This window comes from Trematomus bernacchii, unplaced genomic scaffold (genome assembly GCF_902827165.1).
Source record: "Trematomus bernacchii unplaced genomic scaffold, fTreBer1.1, whole genome shotgun sequence".
Lineage (NCBI taxonomy): Eukaryota > Metazoa > Chordata > Actinopteri > Perciformes > Nototheniidae > Trematomus > Trematomus bernacchii.
In genome coordinates, this window is record NW_022987714.1 from 18,053,218 (window position 1) to 18,059,217 (window position 6,000).

The 6,000-nt window shown below is 37.3% G+C and overlaps 1 protein-coding gene across 6 annotated transcripts in view; it reads right to left on the minus strand.

The window, feature by feature from the left end:
• The window catches only part of mical2b (microtubule associated monooxygenase, calponin and LIM domain containing 2b), a 74,191-nt gene extending 69,829 nt beyond the window's left edge, over nt 1–4,362 (minus strand). For all 6 annotated transcript variants that reach the window (XM_034141318.1, XM_034141317.1, XM_034141316.1 and 3 more), the window contains exon 1: nt 4,240–4,362. The gene's annotated coding sequence lies outside the window, so the exon portion shown is untranslated. The remainder of the gene's footprint in view (nt 1–4,239) is intronic.
• Between the last annotated feature and the right edge of the window lie 1,638 nt (nt 4,363–6,000).

The window sequence follows — 6,000 nt, forward strand, 5'->3', positions numbered from 1 at the left end:
TTAAATGTTAAATGTACACAACCACATACCTATAAAAAGTAAACCACATAGATACTTTGCAAAATGTTGCAGTGGTCTTCGATTTATTTCCAGTGCTGTACATCAGGGCAAATTAAGAGATGTACAGTATATTAGTTCATAGATTTAAATGAGCTTCAACGTTCAAACTGGTTAATTAAACCTCCCTAAATGTTAGCTGTTAGCAGAGTTACTTAGCCAAGCAGGACTGTGCTGCCCACCAGCTGCTAAGGGCTAACAGTAACTAATTTACCCCCTGCCGATTTCAACACAGATTTGTTGTTAGATTAAATCCACAGTGTTATTAAGGGGCACCGCAAACCCTAGGAATTAACTTAACCTAGGGAATCAGGTTTCACAGTATAGTCCTCTAGTCAACAATATGAAACCACTAGTCGATATTGTGTCAAAAACGTTGACGACTAAAATGTTCCCCTGGTTTCAGAACAGTTGGGGTTTAGGGTGGTTATCTGCCGATACCGATTTTTCCCGATCCGATCTTTATGCAATGCATTAAGAGAAAAAATAGGAAAAAAGCATTCAAGTTGTCCCTTAAGGTTATTTTTTTATTTAAATGACAGTACCCAACTACCCATTCTATCCAACATGGATAGCTTCTTTTTTTCACAGCAGCATTGGATCAGTTCAGTTGTGCAGCATGTTGTAAATTAAACTGGGAGTCGATCCACTGTGCAGTGAAGCTAAGGAGTGACATTGGACACACAGAAGAACTCCATATGTCTGTGGTAAATCCGAAAGCAGGCACGTCTGTTAACAGGGCTTGCAGGTGGCCACGAAGCTTGTTGTAAAGGGCAGTACTAGTACAGTACAGTTCAAGTAAAGATTATTTCAGTTCATCCAAATGCTGCACCTTAATGTTTATTTTATTATATTTTGTATTTATTTGAGTGAATACATTATTCACAGTTTAATAATAATTTAAAAAAATATATATATATATTTTATGTGTTGTGATCATTTTTTCTGCTGTACCGAAAACGTACCGAACCGTGACCTAAACACCGAGGTATGTACCGAACTGAAATGTTTGTGAACTGTTACACCCCTAATATTTACAAGGATGATAATATATATGTTTTTCTTATGTTTTTATTTGTATTCATTCTTACTTTAACTTGTTCTCTTTATATAAATGTGAATTCTATTTGTATTAATCTTTTATTTATTTCATCTAAAATTGAACAACTGTCACAAAATCCAATTTCCCTTGGGATAAATAAAGTATACTTAACCTGACTATCATAAATATGGTATGAATCATGGATGAAGAAATAATGAATTGCTTTACATCATTTAAGAGTTCTGTATTCCCAAACATTCTGTTGAAGACTAGAATCTACGTAACTTTCCATATGGGACCAGTTTGAATCTTCCTACGAATCCAATTCTCAACCAAACGTTTGGAAATGCTGTGACGTGGTGGAGCTTAACCTCTCCTCTGACAGCAGTCCACTGGGCAGCCAGTGACGCTGACACTCGGCTCCCTGGTGTATTTCTGTCCTGCTGCTTCTTCCCCGGGGTGTGTATGCTGTGACACCCCCTTATACGACAACCCCTCATTCCAGGAAGTGACAGCTTGTGCTTCGGCTTGTTTTTTTCCCCCACATGCATCGTGGTACAGAGAAATACAAATCACCAAAACTAAGAGTCAAAGATTTCCTCCTTAAGGGTTGTTTACACAGTACTATGTGAAGACCAAAGCATACAAGTAACAAATGTTCTATACAAGTCTCTATCAAAGCCAGACAAATAAAAAATAAGTTGAATAACAAACTGTTTCACGACTCAAACACGAACTAAGAGGCCAGGGAATTACAGAAACTCATTACTGTATTAAGAGTCAAACAAAAACTTAAAATAACAAATGTCTAATGATTAGAAACATTGCAGCCTTGGCCTTAAGATGTAACATACCCATTAGCTCGTTGAACCTCACCACTCCCTTCATTTCCAAAGGTTCAATCACAAAGCCTTTCCTATGTAAACTTTAAGGAAACATAAGGGACCAGCTGATGGAGAACAGGTTTAAAAAAACAACATAAATAGACTTTTCTTTAGGCTGGGATAAAGGAAAGCTTTCGTGTTTTTTTTATTGTGTAATAAGAACGAGCAAAAAAAAATACAAATAGTTTATCTAAACAACGGTCCGGGACAACTGCCTGTTCTAATGAGAGGAGGCTTCTCTCCTGACTGGATTTCACATCTCTCAGGTTGTGAAGCCACCTGCTCCTCGCAGTAATCCACTGGAAGATGAGAGGAGGGAGACAATATGAGTTCACACGTTCTACTGTGGAACTCCAGAGGGAAAACGCACTGCATGCAGTACTGTCCCCCAAAGTCAGAGGGCTAATGTGCCTTCACACTGAATAAGATACTTTTCCGCAACTTCATTTCATTTTTGACGTGCTTCATGGATAACGGAAAACAACAGAATAAGTTACCATAGCTTTGCAGATGATACACAAATGTAACCATTTCACCAGGGGGATATGGTCCAATTCAAGCAAGTAAGAGTAAGTTGAAGCATTGAACAAATCAATGATTGAATGTGTCAGAATTTTTTCAATGAAACAAAGATAAAACTGAGGTAATCATTTTTGGAGCCAAGAAGTCAGCACTGAGCTTCAATCGGCAACGTTCAAAACAACAGAAAAGGCCAGAAATCTAAATATAGTCACAGACTCAGATCTAATCTTAAACATGGAGAACTAAACCTTGAGAAGCAGAGTTCAGATCAACTGGGTTTGTAAAAGTGTTTCGCATCTTGTTAATTTGTTTTTGTTAATGTTAAATCGTTTTTTCTTTGGAAATAGTGTTTTGCTAATGTACTGTAATTTTGTTTTATAAAATGTAAATTTGTTTTATAAAATGTAAATTTGTCTCAAGCTTTGTTAAAAGTGTTTCACACTTTGTAATTGTCGATTGCACCTCTCAGCCACCGTGGTTTCATCTCTTTGCTTTTTAATGACTGTTTTTAATGTCATTTTATAATGTGTTTAGGTTGCACTATATATCAATCATGTCTTTCATTAATGTAAAGCACTTTGAATTGCCTTGTGTTGAAAGGTGCTATATTAATAAACTTGCCTCCTTTCTGTCTTGGTGCAGCTTGTTTACTCAGGCAACTAGTTTCCATTGTGGGAGGAAGTCATTAGCAATCCTTCTCCTTTAAACCCTTTGTGGGTGCAGGTCAAATGTACCTTTAACATAATTTGACGCTTCCTTGTTGTCTATAGTAGCCTATATGCAGGGGTGCACATAACTGGTACGCAGGTACGCATGCGCGGCAACAATCTGAAATGCGTACCGTCACTTGTGTCACAAAGCGCATTTGCGTACCGACGTACTTGTGAAGCTTTCCAGAAGGCGGTTAGATCACCGGACGACAGAGTCGGTCTCCGCGTGCACAGACAGGGCTGCTGTTAACGTCGGTCTGTACAGCAGCCCTGCGCTAAAACAGCTGATCACAACGTTCACACGCTCTGCGGTCACGAAGCTCTGTACTCTGTACTTGACAATCGCGAAGCGCTGTACTCCACTACCATTATTATGTTTTTACAATAATTGCATAGTTTTATTTATTTAAAGTCTACAATATTATTATGAAGTCAGTAGTCCATACAATTTCAATCGGAAAAGTTTAATCAAATAACTAAATACACACTGTTACTTTTCTTGTATTTCTCGTCATTTTAATGTGTTTCTGTTGGTTTCTATGTTTTTTTTGTAAAGAACTTTTAATTGCCTTGTGTTGAAATTTGCTATACAAAGAAATTTAACTTTTCTTGCCTTTAGTTTTATTTTTTGAAAAAAACTGCAACCGATTTTTTGTATCTGACTGACAGTCTAGTATTAGAGCTGCAGTCCACTGTATCAACAACCTTTCATTACATTTATGCCAGTCATTTGCAGCAGGTGCATTTCTGTTGATTTTGTAATTTTCGTTTCAAACTAAAATGATTTTGTAATGTCACCTGAACCTTAGCTTGGGGCCTGTCTGCACACGTCACCTGTTGCACCTCCACCATATATAAAGTTACAGGCAGGAATAACCCCACAGCTCTTCATTTCCAGCTCCAAACACGCACAGAAAAGTAGACCATGTTCCAGGCAGTGAGAGCTGAATGTCAGATATCAACCATTAAACATTCCTTATGAGCGCTCAGTCGTCTTAACTCAGAGAGATAAAGTGTAACTTACTGTGGAGACTCCAAGAAACTGCACACCTATCCACAATATGTCGCGAGTGTCCTCACATGTCGACACAAACTGAACGTCTGCCCGGTTCTCCTCAGCGACCTGCTCCTCACATGATAGCCGCGGTGAGCTGTCCGCCCCCCGTGAAGATTAGCGTCAAGTCCCCGCGAAGGACCGGGAGAGCACTTCCGGTTTAGTTTTCAAAAATCATTAATAAATGTTCTTCTTCGTGAGTTTTCTTCACATTTCTTTACATTCACTACCGTTAAGTGGTTTATTGCTGACAACATACAACAAGTAGAGTGTTTTTAAAGAAAAATAGAGTGTTTTAAAAAAAAAAAAAGAGCATTTAAAGAGGTCTACAAACCGATGCATATCACTTTAAACCGATACATTTTGGTTGATCACAAAGTCACATCCTAACATTTTACAAAATTAAGTCAATTTTGAGATTTCCAGTCATTTTTTGAAAGTGAAGTTGTTTCTTGAACGTGAATTGAGGTCCTCTTTTGGAAAATAAAGTCATTGTTTCTAAAAGTTTAAGCCATTTTTCAAAACATTGAAAAAAAAGAAGTTGTAATTCTTTTTAAAGTGCTCTTTAAACCGTAAATACGTTTACGGTTAGTTTATTTATATAGCACATGTTTAGACAGAAAGGCAATTCATAGTGCTTTACATCAACATCAATGTTCACACAATAGTTACAGCTATAAGTAGCTGGTGAACATAACTGGAAACGTCTTGGAATGCTAAAGCATGAAACATGGGATTTCTTCACATACAGTACAATAAATAAATAATAACACGTTCAGCTTTTCAGAAGGAGATTTTAAAGAGGTTTCTAAACTGACTCAAATAAATAACACTATAAATGTAGTTTTGGTTGATTGAAAAGACACACAATAACATTTAATCCTGCAGGGAAGCCAAGTTAAAGGGGACCTATCATGCAAAATGCACTTTTGTACGTCTTTTATACAGTACATGAATATGTGTCCCCGGTGTTCCAGGGAACTCACCAAGTGTCAGAAAACACAACCCTCTCTATTTTCCTCCATACCCAAATCTCTAAAAAAGGGGCTGCAACGGATCTGATACAGACTGATCCAGATTCGAACACTGTCCTGACGTCAGGACAGTGGCGCTACGGCTATTGGGCCAACTCCACCAATCAGGAGGAGACAACCACGGCCATTGCCGTTCGAAAGCGCTGGAGACGCTGTAGTACATATGCCAGGCCTGTAGGTGGTGCTGTTCTAACAGAATCAGCCCTTGCAAAAACAGGGCTAAAAAAGTGTAAATTGAGCGAAATGAGGCATGGCTAAAATGCATGATCTGTTTGGTATTTTGAAAAAAAAAAAAGTATAAATATGCCTTATATAGGTATGGTCCTACACTATATTATTATAATATAGCATGATAGGTCCACTTTAAGTTAATAGCTAATCAGAAATTATCATTCTCTCCTCCATAACTTGATAAGAATGTATACATCATACAACCAGTTCTGATAATATAATATAACAATGGATGTTATGCTCATTGTAAGTGAAAGCTTCAATATAACATTTATTACAAAACAGTCCCACATTAAGCTCAATTGTGGTGCATTTATAGGTTAGTGTGATGATGTCTGATTCAGAAGACCATGTGTTAATAAAGTTCCTCCTCTAAGCCTACTACAACTTTAATAAATAAATACATAATTTTGAAAACTGAAGTCCAGCTTTAAGTTTAGTTTTTTTAAAACCCATTTTATTTTGA